We start from the raw sequence: 14,215 nt of genomic DNA, 5'->3' as shown, positions 1-14,215 counted from the left end.
GGAGGACAAACTGGTGGTCCATGGAGGAGAGGACAGGGGGAGAGGAGAGAGGAGAGGGAGGGATGGATGGATGGAGGACAAACTGGTGGTCCATGGAGGAGGAGGAGAGGAGAGAGGAGAGGGAAGGATGGATGGAGGACAAACTGGTGGTCCATTGAGGAGAGGACAGGGGGAGAGGAGAGGGAGGGATGGATGGAGGACAAACTGGTGGTCCATGGAGGAGGAGGAGAGGAGAGAGGAGAGGGAGGGATGGATGGAGGACAAACTGGTGGTCCATGGAGGAGGAGGAGAGGAGAGAGGAGAGAGGAGAGGGAGGGATGGAGGACAAACTGGTGGTCCATGGAGGAGGAGGAGAGGAGAGAGGAGAGAGGGATGGAGGACAAACTGGTGGTCCATGGAGGAGGAGGAGAGGAGAGAGGAGAGGGAGGGATGGATGGAGGACAAACTGGTGGTCCATGGAGGAGGAGGAGAGGAGAGAGGAGAGGGAGGGATGGATGGAGGACAAACTGGTGGTCCATGGAGGAGAGGACAGGGGGAGAGGAGAGAGGAGAGGGAGGGATGGATGGAGGACAAACTGGTGGTCCATGGAGGAGAGGACAGGGGGAGAGGAGAGAGGAGAGGGATGGATGGAGGACAAACTGGTGGTCCATGGAGGAGAGGAGAGGAGAGAGGAGAGGGAGGGATGGAGGACAAACTGGTGGTCCATGGAGGAGGAGGAGAGGAGAGAGGAGAGAGGAGAGGGAGGGATGGATGGAGGACAAACTGGTGGTCCATGGAGGAGGAGGAGAGGAGAGAGGAGAGGGAGGGATGGATGGAGGACAAACTGGTGGTCCATGGAGGAGAGGACAGGGGGAGAGGAGAGAGGAGAGGGAGGGATGGATGGAGGACAAACTGGTGGTCCATGGAGGAGAGGACAGGGGGAGAGGAGAGAGGAGAGGGATGGATGGAGGACAAACTGGTGGTCCATGGAGGAGAGGAGAGGAGAGAGGAGAGGGAGGGATGGAGGACAAACTGGTGGTCCATGGAGGAGAGGACAGGGGGAGAGGAGAGAGGAGAGGGATGGATGGATGGAGGACAAACTGGTGGTCAATGGAGGAGGAGGAGAGGAGAGAGGAGAGAGGAGAGGGATGGATGGATGGAGGACAAACTGGTGGTCCATGGAGGAGGAGAGAGGAGAGGGATGGATGGATGGAGGACAAACTGGTGGTCCATGGAGGAGAGGACAGGGGGAGAGGTGAGAGGAGAGGGAGGGATGGATGGAGGACAAACTGGTGGTCCATGGAGGAGGAGGAGAGGAGAGAGGAGAGAGGAGAGGGAGGAATGGATGGAGGACAAACTGGTGGTCCATGGAGGAGAGGACAGGGAGGAGGAGGAGAGGGGAGAGGGATGGATGGATGGAGGACAAACTGGTGGTCCATGGAGGAGGAGGAGAGGAGAGAGGAGAGGGAGGGATGGATGGAGGACAAACTGGTGGTCCATGGAGGAGGAGGAGAGGAGAGAGGAGAGGGATGGATGGATGGAGGACAAACTGGTGGTCCATGGAGGAGAGGACAGGGGGAGAGGAGAGGGAGGGATGGACGGAGGACAAACTGGTGGTCCATGGAGGAGGAGGAGAGGGGAGAGGAGAGGGAGGGATGGATGGAGGACAAACTGGTGGTCCATGGAGGAGGAGGAGAGGAGAGAGGAGAGGGAGGGATGGATGGAGGACAAACTGGTAGTCCATGGAGGAGAGGACAGGGGGAGAGGAGAGGGAGGGATGGATGGAGGACAAACTGGTGGTCAATGGAGGAGGAGAGGAGAGAGGAGAGAGGAGAGGGAGGGATGGAGGACAAACTGGTGGTCCATGGAGGAGGAGGAGAGGAGAGAGGAGAGGGAGGGATGGATGGAGGACAAACTGGTGGTCCATGGAGGAGAGGACAGGGGGAGAGGAGAGAGGAGAGGGATGGAGGACAAACTGGTGGTCCATGGAGGAGAGGACAGGGGGAGAGGAGAGGGAGGGATGGAGGACAAACTGGTGGTCCATGGAGGAGAGGAGAGGAGAGAGGAGAGAGGAGAGGGAGGGATGGATGGAGGACAAACTGGTGGTCCATGGAGGAGAGGACAGGGGGAGAGGAGAGAGGAGAGGGAGGGATGGATGGATGGAGGACAAACTGGTGGTCCATGGAGGAGGAGGAGAGGAGAGAGGAGAGGGAAGGATGGATGGAGGACAAACTGGTGGTCCATGGAGGAGAGGAGAGGGGGAGAGGAGAGAGGGTGACGGAGGGATGGATGGAGGACAAATTGGTGGTCCATGGAGGAGGAGGAGAGGGGAGAGGAGAGGGAGGGATGGATGGAGGACAAACTGGTGGTCCATGGAGGAGAGGACAGGGGGAGAGGAGAGGGAGGGATGGATGGAGGACAAACTGGTGGTCCATGGAGGAGGAGGAGAGGAGAGAGGAGAGGGAGGGATGGATGGAGGACAAACTGGTGGTCCATGGAGGAGAGGACAGGGGGAGAGGAGAGAGGAGAGGGAGGGATGGATGGAGGACAAACTGGTGGTCCATGGAGGAGGAGGAAAGGAGAGATGAGAGGGAGGGATGGATGGAGGACAAACTGGTGGTCCATGGAGGAGGAGGAGAGGAGAGAGGAGAGAGGAGAGGGAGGAATGGATGGAGGACAAACTGGTGGTCCATGGAGGAGAGGACAGGGAGGAGGAGGAGAGGGGAGAGGGATGGATGGAGGACAAACTGGTGGTCCATGGAGGAGAGGACAGGGGGAGAGGAGAGAGGAAAGGGAGGGATGGATGGAGGACAAACTGGTGGTCCATGGAGGAGAGGACAGGGGGAGAGGAGAGAGGAGAGGGAGGGATGGATGGACGACAAACTGGTGGTCCATGGAGGAGGAGGAGAGGAGAGAGGAGAGGGAGGGATGGATGGAGGACAAACTGGTGGTCCATGGAGGAGGAGGAGAGGAGAGAGGAGAGGGAGGGATGGATGGAGGACAAACTGGTGGCCCATGGAGGAGAGGACAGGGGGAGAGGAGAGAGGAGAGGGAGGGATGGATGGAGGACAAACTGGTTGTCCATGGAGGAGAGGACAGGGGGAGAGAGGAGAGGAGAGGGAGGGATGGATGGAGGACAAACTGGTGGTCCATGGAGGAGAGGACAGGGGGAGAGGAGAGAGGAGAGGGAGGGATGGATGGAGGACAAACTGGTTGTCCATGGAGGAGAGGACAGGGGGAGAGAGGAGAGGAGAGGGAGGGATGGATGGAGGACAAACTGGTGGTCCATGAAGGAGGAGGAGAGGAGAGAGGAGAGGGAGGGATGGATGGAGGACAAACTGGTGGTCCATGGAGGAGAGGAGAGGAGAGAGGAGAGGGAGGGATGGATGGAGGACAAACTGGTGGTCAATGGAGGAGGAGGAGAGGAGAGAGGAGAGAGGAGAGGGAGGGATGGATGGAGGACAAACTGGTGGTCCATGGAGGAGAGGACAGGGGGAGAGGAGAGAGGAGAGGGATGGATGGATGGAGGACAAACTGGTGGTCAATGGAGGAGGAGGAGAGGAGAGAGGAGAGAGGAGAGGGAGGGATGGATGGAGGACAAACTGGTGGTCCATGGAGGAGAGGACAGGGGGAGAGGAGAGAGGAGAGGGATGGATGGATGGAGGACAAACTGGTGGTCAATGGAGGAGGAGGAGAGGAGAGAGGAGAGAGGAGAGGGATGGATGGATGGAGGACAAACTGGTGGTCCATGGAGGAGGAGAGAGGAGAGGGATGGATGGATGGAGGACAAACTGGTGGTCCATGGAGGAGAGGACAGGGGGAGAGGAGAGAGGAGAGGGAGGGATGGATGGAGGACAAACTGGTGGTCCATGGAGGAGAGGACAGGGGGAGAGGAGAGGGAGAGATGGATGGAGGAAAAACTGGTGGTCCATGGAGGAAGAGGAGAGGAGAGAGGAGAGGGAGGGATGGATGGAGGACAAACTGGTGGTCCATTGAGGAGGAGGAGAGGAGAGAGGAGAGGGAGGGATGGATGGAGGACAAACTGGTGGTCCATGGAGGAGGAAGAGAGGAGAGAGGAGAGAGGAGAGGGAGGGATGGAGGACAAACTGGTGGTCCATGGAGGAGGAGGAGAGGGGAGAGGAGAGGGAGGGATGGAGGACAAACTGGTGGTCCATGGAGGAGGAGGAGAGGAGAGAGGAGAGGGAGGGATGGAGGACAAACTGGTGGTCCATGGAGGAGAGGAGAGGAGAGAGGAGAGGGAGGGATGGAGGACAAACTGGTGGTCCATGGAGGAGGAGGAGAGGAGAGAGGAGAGAGGAGAGGGAGGGATGGATGGAGGACAAACTGGTGGTCCATGGAGGAGAGGACAGGGGGAGAGGAGAGAGGAGAGGGATGGATGGATGGAGGACAAACTGGTGGTCCATGGAGGAGAGGACAGGGGGAGAGGAGAGATGAGAGGGATGGATGGATGGAGGACAAACTGGTGGTCCATGGAGGAGGAGGAGAGGAGAGAGGAGAGGGAGGGATGGATGGAGGACAAACTGGTGGTCCATGGAGGAGAGGACAGCGGGAGAGGAGAGGGAGGGATGGATGGAGGACAAACTGGTGGTCAATGGAGGAGGAGGAGAGGAGAGAGGAGAGGGAGGGATGGAGGACAAACTGGTGGTCCATGGAGGAGGAGGAGAGGAGAGAGGAGAGGGAGGGATGGATGGAGGACAAACTGGTGGTCCATGGAGGAGGAGGAGAGGAGAGAGGAGAGGGAGGGATGGATGGAGGACAAACTGGTGGTCCATGGAGGAGGAGGAGAGGAGAGAGGAGAGGGATGGATGGATGGAGGACAAACTGGTGGTCCATGGAGGAGGAGGAGAGGGGAGAGGAGAGGGAGGGATGGATGGAGGACAAACTGGTGGTCAATGGAGGAGGAGGAGAGGAGAGAGGAGAGAGGAGAGGGAGGGATGGATGGAGGACAAACTGGTGGTCAATGGAGGAGAGGACAGGGGGAGAGGAGAGGGAGGGATGGATGGAGGACAAACTGGTGGTCCATGGAGGAGAGGACAGGGGGAGAGGAGAGGGAGGGATGGATGGAGGACAAACTGGTGGTCCATGGAGGAGGAGGAGAGGAGAGAGGAGAGGGAGGGATGGAGGACAAACTGGTGGTCCATGGAGGAGGAGGAGAGGAGAGAGGAGAGGGAGGGATGGATGGAGGACAAACTGGTGGTCCATGGAGGAGGAGGAGAGGAGAGAGGAGAGAGGAGAGGGAGGGATGGAGGACAAACTGGTGGTCCATGGAGGAGGAGGAGAGGAGAGAGGAGAGAGGAGAGGGAGGGATGGAGGACAAACTGGTGGTACATGGAGGAGGGGGAGAGGAGAGAGGAGAGAGGAGAGGGAGGGATGGATGGAGGCCAAACTGGTGGTCCATGGAGGAGAGGACAGGGGGAGAGGAGAGAGGAGATGGAGGGATGGATGGAGGACAAACTGGTGGTCCATGGAGGAGGAGGAGAGGAGAGAGGAGAAGGAGGGATGGATGGAGGACAGACTGGTGGTCCATGGAGGAGAGGACAGGGGGAGAGGAGAGAGGAGAGGGAGGGATGGATGGAGGACAAACTGGTGGTCCATGGAGGAGAGGACAGGGGGAGAGGAGAGAGGAGAGGGAGGGATGGATGGAGGACAAACTGGTGGTCCATGGAGGAGGAGGAGAGGGGAGAGGAGAGGGAGGGATGGATGGAGGACAAACTGGTGGTCCATGGAGGAGGAGGAGAGGAGAGAGGAGAGGGAGGGATGGATGGAGGACAAACTGGTGGTCCATGGAGGAGAGGACAGGGGGAGAGGAGAGAGGAGAGGGAGGGATGGATGGAGGACAAACTGGTGGTCCATGGAGGAGAGGACAGGGGGAGAGGAGAGAGGAGAGGGAGGGATGGATGGAGGACAAACTGGTTGTCCATGGAGGAGGAAGAGAGGAGAGAGGAGAGGGAGGGATGGATGGAGGACAAACTGGTGGTCCATGGAGGAGGAGGAGAGGAGAGAGGAGAGGGAGGGATGGATGGAGGACAAACTGGTGGTCCATTGAGGAGAGGACAGGGGGAGAGGAGAGAGGAGAGGGAGGGATGGATGGAGGACAAACTGGTTGTCCATGGAGGAGAGGACAGGGGGAGAGAGGAGAGGAGAGGGAGGGATGGATGGAGGACAAACTGGTGGTCCATGAAGGAGGAGGAGAGGAGAGAGGAGAGGGAGGGATGGATGGAGGACAAACTGGTGGTCCATGGAGGAGAGGAGAGGAGAGAGGAGAGGGAGGGATGGAGGACAAACTGGTGGTCCATGGAGGAGGAGGAGAGGAGAGAGGAGAGAGGAGAGGGAGGGATGGATGGAGGACAAACTGGTGGTCCATGGAGGAGAGGACAGGGGGAGAGGAGAGAGGAGAGGGATGGATGGATGGAGGACAAACTGGTGGTCAATGGAGGAGGAGGAGAGGAGAGAGGAGAGAGGAGAGGGATGGATGGATGGAGGACAAACTGGTGGTCCATGGAGGAGGAGAGAGGAGAGGGATGGATGGATGGAGGACAAACTGGTGGTCCATGGAGGAGAGGACAGGGGGAGAGGAGAGAGGAGAGGGAGGGATGGATGGAGGACAAACTGGTGGTCCATGGAGGAGAGGACAGGGGGAGAGGAGAGGGAGGGATGGATGGAGGAAAAACTGGTGGTCCATGGAGGAAGAGGAGAGGAGAGAGGAGAGGGAGGGATGGATGGAGGACAAACTGGTGGTCCATGGAGGAGGAGGAGAGGAGAGAGGAGAGGGAGGGATGGATGGAGGACAAACTGGTGGTCCATGGAGGAGGAAGAGAGGAGAGAGGAGAGAGGAGAGGGAGGGATGGAGGACAAACTGGTGGTCCATGGAGGAGGAGGAGAGGGGAGAGGAGAGGGAGGGATGGAGGACAAACTGGTGGTCCATGGAGGAGGAGGAGAGGAGAGAGGAGAGGGAGGGATGGAGGACAAACTGGTGGTCCATGGAGGAGGAGGAGAGGAGAGAGGAGAGAGGAGAGGGAGGGATGGATGGAGGACAAACTGGTGGTCCATGGAGGAGAGGACAGGGGGAGAGGAGAGGGATGGATGGAGGACAAACTGGTGGTCCATGGAGGAGGAGGAGAGGAGAGAGGAGAGGGAGGGATGGAGGACAAACTGGTGGTCCATGGAGGAGGAGAGAGGAGAGAGGAGAGGGAGGGATGGATGGAGGACAAACTGGTGGTCCATGGAGGAGAGGACAGGGGGAGAGGAGAGAGGGTGACGGAGGGATGGATGGAGGACAAACTGGTGGTCCATGGAGGAGAGGACAGGGGGAGAGGAGAGAGGAGAGGGAGGGATGGATGGAGGACAAACTGGTGGTCCATGGAGGAGAGGACAGGGGGAGAGGAGAGAGGAGAGGGAGGGATGGATGGAGGACAAACTGGTGGTCCATGGAGGAGGAGGAGAGGAGAGAGGAGAAGGAGGGATGGATGGAGGACAGACTGGTGGTCCATGGAGGAGAGGACAGGGGGAGAGGAGAGAGGAGAGGGAGGGATGGATGGAGGACAAACTGGTGGTCCATGGAGGAGAGGACAGGGGGAGAGGAGAGAGGAGAGGGAGGGATGGATGGAGGACAAACTGGTGGTCCATGGAGGAGGAGGAGAGGGGAGAGGAGAGGGAGGGATGGATGGAGGACAAACTGGTGGTCCATGGAGGAGGAGGAGAGGAGAGAGGAGAGGGAGGGATGGATGGAGGACAAACTGGTGGTCCATGGAGGAGAGGACAGGGGGAGAGGAGAGAGGAGAGGGAGGGATGGATGGACGACAAACTGGTGGTCCATGGAGGAGGAGGAGAGGAGAGAGGAGAGGGAGGGATGGATGGAGGACAAACTGGTGGTCCATGGAGGAGGAGGAGAGGAGAGAGGAGAGGGAGGGATGGATGGAGGACAAACTGGTGGTCCAGTGAGGAGAGGACAGGGGGAGAGGAGAGAGGAGAGGGAGGGATGGATGGAGGACAAACTGGTTGTCCATGGAGGAGAGGACAGGGGGAGAGAGGAGAGGAGAGGGAGGGATGGATGGAGGACAAACTGGTGGTCCATGAAGGAGGAGGAGAGGAGAGAGGAGAGGGAGGGATGGATGGAGGACAAACTGGTGGTCCATGAAGGAGGAGGAGAGGAGAGAGGAGAGGGAGGGATGGATGGAGGACAAACTGGTGGTCCATGGAGGAGAGGAGAGGAGAGAGGAGAGGGAGGGATGGAGGACAAACTGGTTGTCCATGGAGGAGAGGACAGGGGGAGAGAGGAGAGGAGAGGGAGGGATGGATGGAGGACAAACTGGTGGTCCATGAAGGAGGAGGAGAGGAGAGAGGAGAGGGAGGGATGGATGGAGGACAAACTGGTGGTCCATGGAGGAGAGGAGAGGAGAGAGGTGAGGGAGGGATGGAGGACAAACTGGTGGTCCATGGAGGAGGAGGAGAGGAGAGAGGAGAGAGGAGAGGGAGGGATGGATGGAGGACAAACTGGTGGTCCATGGAGGAGAGGACAGGGGGAGAGGAGAGAGGAGAGGGATGGATGGATGGAGGACAAACTGGTGGTCAATGGAGGAGGAGGAGAGGAGAGAGGAGAGAGGAGAGGGATGGATGGATGGAGGACAAACTGGTGGTCCATGGAGGAGGAGAGAGGAGAGGGATGGATGGATGGAGGACAAACTGGTGGTCCATGGAGGAGAGGACAGGGGGAGAGGAGAGAGGAGAGGGAGGGATGGATGGAGGACAAACTGGTGGTCCATGGAGGAGAGGACAGGGGGAGAGGAGAGGGAGGGATGGATGGAGGAAAAACTGGTGGTCCATGGAGGAAGAGGAGAGGAGAGAGGAGAGGGAGGGATGGATGGAGGACAAACTGGTGGTCCATGGAGGAGGAGGAGAGGAGAGAGGAGAGGGAGGGATGGATGGAGGACAAACTGGTGGTCCATGGAGGAGGAAGAGAGGAGAGAGGAGAGAGGAGAGGGAGGGATGGAGGACAAACTGGTGGTCCATGGAGGAGGAGGAGAGGGGAGAGGAGAGGGAGGGATGGAGGACAAACTGGTGGTCCATGGAGGAGGAGGAGAGGAGAGAGGAGAGGGAGGGATGGAGGACAAACTGGTGGTCCATGGAGGAGGAGGAGAGGAGAGAGGAGAGAGGAGAGGGAGGGATGGATGGAGGACAAACTGGTGGTCCATGGAGGAGAGGACAGGGGGAGAGGAGAGGGATGGATGGAGGACAAACTGGTGGTCCATGGAGGAGGAGGAGAGGAGAGAGGAGAGGGAGGGATGGAGGACAAACTGGTGGTCCATGGAGGAGGAGAGAGGAGAGAGGAGAGGGAGGGATGGATGGAGGACAAACTGGTGGTCCATGGAGGAGAGGACAGGGGGAGAGGAGAGAGGGTGACGGAGGGATGGATGGAGGACAAACTGGTGGTCCATGGAGGAGAGGACAGGGGGAGAGGAGAGAGGAGAGGGAGGGATGGATGGAGGACAAACTGGTGGTCCATGGAGGAGAGGACAGGGGGAGAGGAGAGAGGGTGACGGAGGGATGGATGGAGGACAGAGTGGTTGGCCACTGAACGTAGGAGCCGATCAATTCTCTCCCCCACTCTATCAGTCATGTCCTCTCACTCTGTCCGTTTCTGCTGATGACACACTTTCTCTGGCCAGCCACTCATTTCCAGGCTAGGAGGGAGGGGAGGGGAAGGTGTGTGTGTGCGTCTGCTCTTGAGTGCATGCATGTGCATGCCTTTATGCATGTGTTAGTGTGTGTGTGCGTGTTGTCCAAGGAGACTGCATGCCTTGTCGTTGGTTCTGTCAAAGTCTCCCCTCCCAGAAGAGATTGGGCCAGGAGCTGAGATCAGCCCAGATCCCAGTTAAGGCCCCCACAGGTAAGAAGGCCTATCCAGCCTCTCTCCTCTTCTCTCCCAGGCGTGCCAGCCAAGGTGGCAGCAGCCTCCAGGTTTCAGGACTCTGTCAATGCATAATGCATTAGAGGCCTCTCCTCTCTGCTGTCTGACAGGCCCTCTGCCTCCCTGCTCACTCCAACAGCCTACACACTAATCAAAGACGACACATCCGAATGTCCAGACACACACACACAGAAATGTACTAATCAAAAAGTGTATTTCCTAGAGGCCGACTCCCAGGAGAAATCCAGCTGGAAGAAATTGGAATAATTTATTAGCTTACAAGTTTTCGTTGACAGTTAGCCCGGGGCTATTTATCTCAGTAATAGAGAACGGCTCCAATGTGGCAAAATTGACCAAATCAAACAGCTTTGATCAGAAAATGAATCTGGCAAGGCTGTCTGTCTTCAGGCATCCCCCGAGGCCCGGAGAGGAACAAACAAAAGTGAAATAGGGAAGAAGGAGAGAGAGTGAGAGAGAGATTTAACAAGTGGACGGAGAAAGAGAGTGAGAGAGAGATTTAACAAGTGGACGGAGAAAGAGAGTGAATGATAAGTTCACATTGGAAGTGAAATCTCTTAGTATGACTTATTAAATCCACAAAGGGTTTGGTAATATTTAAAATGGAGGACAATGCTGAGGAATTGATGTGACAACATCAAACTAACTGGCAGAGTTTACACTCGCTCTCTCTTCATTGAGTTTGATTTGACAGAAATTGTCCTGCTTTTTCACATTACCACAAGTGGATAACTAATACATTTTGTCATCTGCAAAAACAGTTGTGAAATAGAATAACCAAAAATAACCGTCTAACTGAAAATGCAACAGAAAGGGTTTTACACATAACTCTCTGTAGAGCTCTGTCACAGCTGGTGTGGTGGAGGAAACGCTGTGATGGTGTTTTTCTGTCACATCCATTCTCATCTCATTCAATTAACACTCCAAATACAGTATGTTGAGACTATAGAGATGGAAAGAGAACTAATGATTGTATCCGTGCCATTATGGTGTACGTGACAGCATGGGCAGCGCCATTGAGGCTATCTCCATTTTGAAGTAGTACATTTTCTTCTTCTCGATTAGCTAATTTCTCCTGATGACCCGATTGGACATGAATCCAACAGGGTCACCAGGAGGGATCTGCCAATGAAGTTGGAGTTCCACCCAGTTGACTACATTAAAATGGTGGAAGCCCTCAATGGCGCTGCCCATGCTAAAACAGCATTTTGGCCACTAGAGGCCTCTATCATTCTCTATGGTTGAGACAGGAAAAGTGACATGATTACTAACTTACAGCTGCAGTTTACAAAAATAAATCTGGGTTGCTGGCTACTTGGCTAGATAATAATACATATAATTTATAAGCCACTTTTCCAGTTTGATTGATTTCCACTATCCAGTTTGATTGAACAGGCCCTTCAGTTCCACCACATATAACTTTTGATGGCAACCTGGGATTTTGTGCATTCACCATATGAGAATATAGTCTGACTTCTGTTCTGGAGATTTTTACGTTTCTTTTGGGATGTGAACCATGACACTGATCACATAGATATAACTGCCATGACAAGGCCTCACTTCTCTTTTCTTCTTTTTGTCTCCATGCCTCCTCTCTTTCAGCGACACAGAATCTGTTTATTCCTAGACTGACGGAGGGATCTGCAGGGTCGTCAGGCTGACACTGAGAGGGACGTAAACACGCCACAGCCATCTCAATTAACAAGCAGGACTCTGATCCACACTTCACATACACACGTCACACACATCATACATGTGATCTGCTTGTGTTAAAGGCATGTCAATCACACCGACTCATCTCAACATCTCCTACTGACACTTTTAGCAAGACACACACAAGTTTTTCTGTAATTTGTAAACCGATGATAGCCCGTCTTCACATTCTAAATAAACCCTCTCCTCTATTGACACAATGGGCGGGTTGCAGGAAAACTGTAATGAGAGCATTGACAGAGTAGATCTCCCTACCTGCACTGTAGACTGGCATTGGAGTTAACCTGTCCTCCCTCCTCTCCTCCACCCTTTTTCTCTCCATCTCATCCTCTTCCTCCCCCTTCCCTCCCCTCCCCTCCCTCCTCTCAACCTCTTCCCTCCTCTCCTTCCCCCTCCTCGTCTTCCTCCTCCCTCCACCCCATCTAATGAGTTTTTACCTGGCACAGCCTGCTGTAAACTCCATTTGGACCTGAGCCTACAATTACCTCCTCCGAGTCTCCAAAGTAACTGCGGCCGGCCTAATTAGTATGCATTATCAATTAAAAAATGTAATAGCTGGCAGATTGATTAGATCCTCTGTAGTGGAGGGGGCAGAAACTGTAGCGAAACACACAGTGCAAAATCATCTCTGGTCTCCCACACTATTTCACTCTTTCACTTAGAGACACACAGAGAAACACACAAAGGTAGAGGCAGGCTTGCACACACACTTACTCACGTGAGTGTATACACACACACACACACGCACAAATACCCACATGCATGCATTAAAAAACTATATTTACTTATATATACGCTTATGGTTCACACATACGCACACTTTTTTAAAACACATTCATTTGCACTTCATGCATATATATTCCAATATCTGAAAGGAGCAGGCTTGATAATATACTTTACAGAATAAAGGCCAATGGACAGGCAGTAAAATACATACACACTGGCTTAAGAGGCCTCATGTAGGTCTATTCAAGTCTGCACATTCAGGAAATATAGGCACTGCACAATTTCTGTAATTCAGAGGACTATTAATTGACTACAATTATTATTTAACAAACAAATAGGAAAATATTAAGTGGAAGGAGTAACTAGTATTGTGTGTATTGTGTATGCAAAGGTTTAATCAAATAATGAGTTGTGTTGTTATAGCTTGCTGCACAAATCCTGCAAAAATAGAACCCTGTTTCCTGGAAAGTAAGTGGAGCCATGGGAAGCGTTAGGCAAAGGAAACCAATTTGTCAGGGAAATGAATATCGCAGTTAAAGCAAGCATTCATTTTCTGGACATTGACGGCGCCATTAAATTGTGCTGTCTGACATAAAAGTCGCTGAATAGATAGGAATGTCTAAACTTTTCCCTCTCCTTCTCCCCATTTATCTTTTTCTAGACCTACTGGTTTTTTAAATAAATTGTTTACAAGGTAATCTGATTTTGCACACCCATCAATTACTGTTTATTCAAAATCTGTAATTTTGTGTTGTGGACAAATATTATATGTCCATGTTCAACTGTTCCATGAATTGGTCATTATTTAAAGGCTCAGCTCACATTAAATGTTTCTCCATGTTCAGTATGCATTACCAAAGGCTTGGCATGTAGATCGAGTTGCTATATCTGATAATGAGCAAATAAAAGAGTTATAGAATCAAGAAAATATAGTAGTTCCAGGTTGGAGGCCAAGTCCTGTTAACATCAGCACAACTAATACAAGTAAAATAATTCAGCCAAATGACTGAGCATAAGTCACATTACTGCAGACAAACCATGGATTTATTTTCAAAACATTAAAATAAGATGATTTATGACTACACATGAACAGATTTGAGTGAGCAACTTTGTCCGAATGCTTCTTCTTCCTTGAGCGCTGTCCAAGGTGCTGAAAATTAAGCCGCCCCCATTTTCCACGTGCTCAATGAATTCATGCACGATATTCAAACGTTTTCATCTATCTTAAATGATTGAATTAAGAATAGTTGCTAATTTACATAAATATCAATAACGACACATTACGTGAATTACCCCCCCTATTGGCCACAAACTTTGTACGCCTGAAAATATACTTTATTTTCATTAGGAAGCATGAAATGCGATCATTATTGCATTCATTAAGGCCACTATAAACAATTACCCAGGTTCGCCTTTCCTTATCATGTAATGGGTCATTGTGGTAATGGAAGAAACTTCACAGTATCATTTTTACACATGTCCACTAATGCAGAGGCCATTTTAGCGGAGTTGGGTTAGGCAGAGATGCAACAAATAGAATAAAAATCTGCCTTTTGGTGGGGCCTGTATCATTTATGTATAGCCAGGCCTATGGTGTATTTCTCTGGTATTTTCCTCACGCCAGCCGGTTCGGGCAGATCCATTACCTGGGTAGAGAAGCGACAAACGCCAGTTGTCCGGATAGTTCATAGCGCGGTAATACAGAGACAGGAATGGGCAGCAGATTCGGGGAAGCAGCGGAATTGAGGAGTCACATACAATGAGCGTCACACGGCAAGGGGACAGTGGCCGAGGGGAAGAGTGGCCCCCGCCACGTGCTCTTTGGTGACTGTCATCACGGTAACAACATTC

This window comes from Oncorhynchus clarkii, chromosome 5 (genome assembly GCF_045791955.1).
Source record: "Oncorhynchus clarkii lewisi isolate Uvic-CL-2024 chromosome 5, UVic_Ocla_1.0, whole genome shotgun sequence".
Lineage (NCBI taxonomy): Eukaryota > Metazoa > Chordata > Actinopteri > Salmoniformes > Salmonidae > Oncorhynchus > Oncorhynchus clarkii.
Note: the sequence above shows the minus strand (reverse complement) of the source record.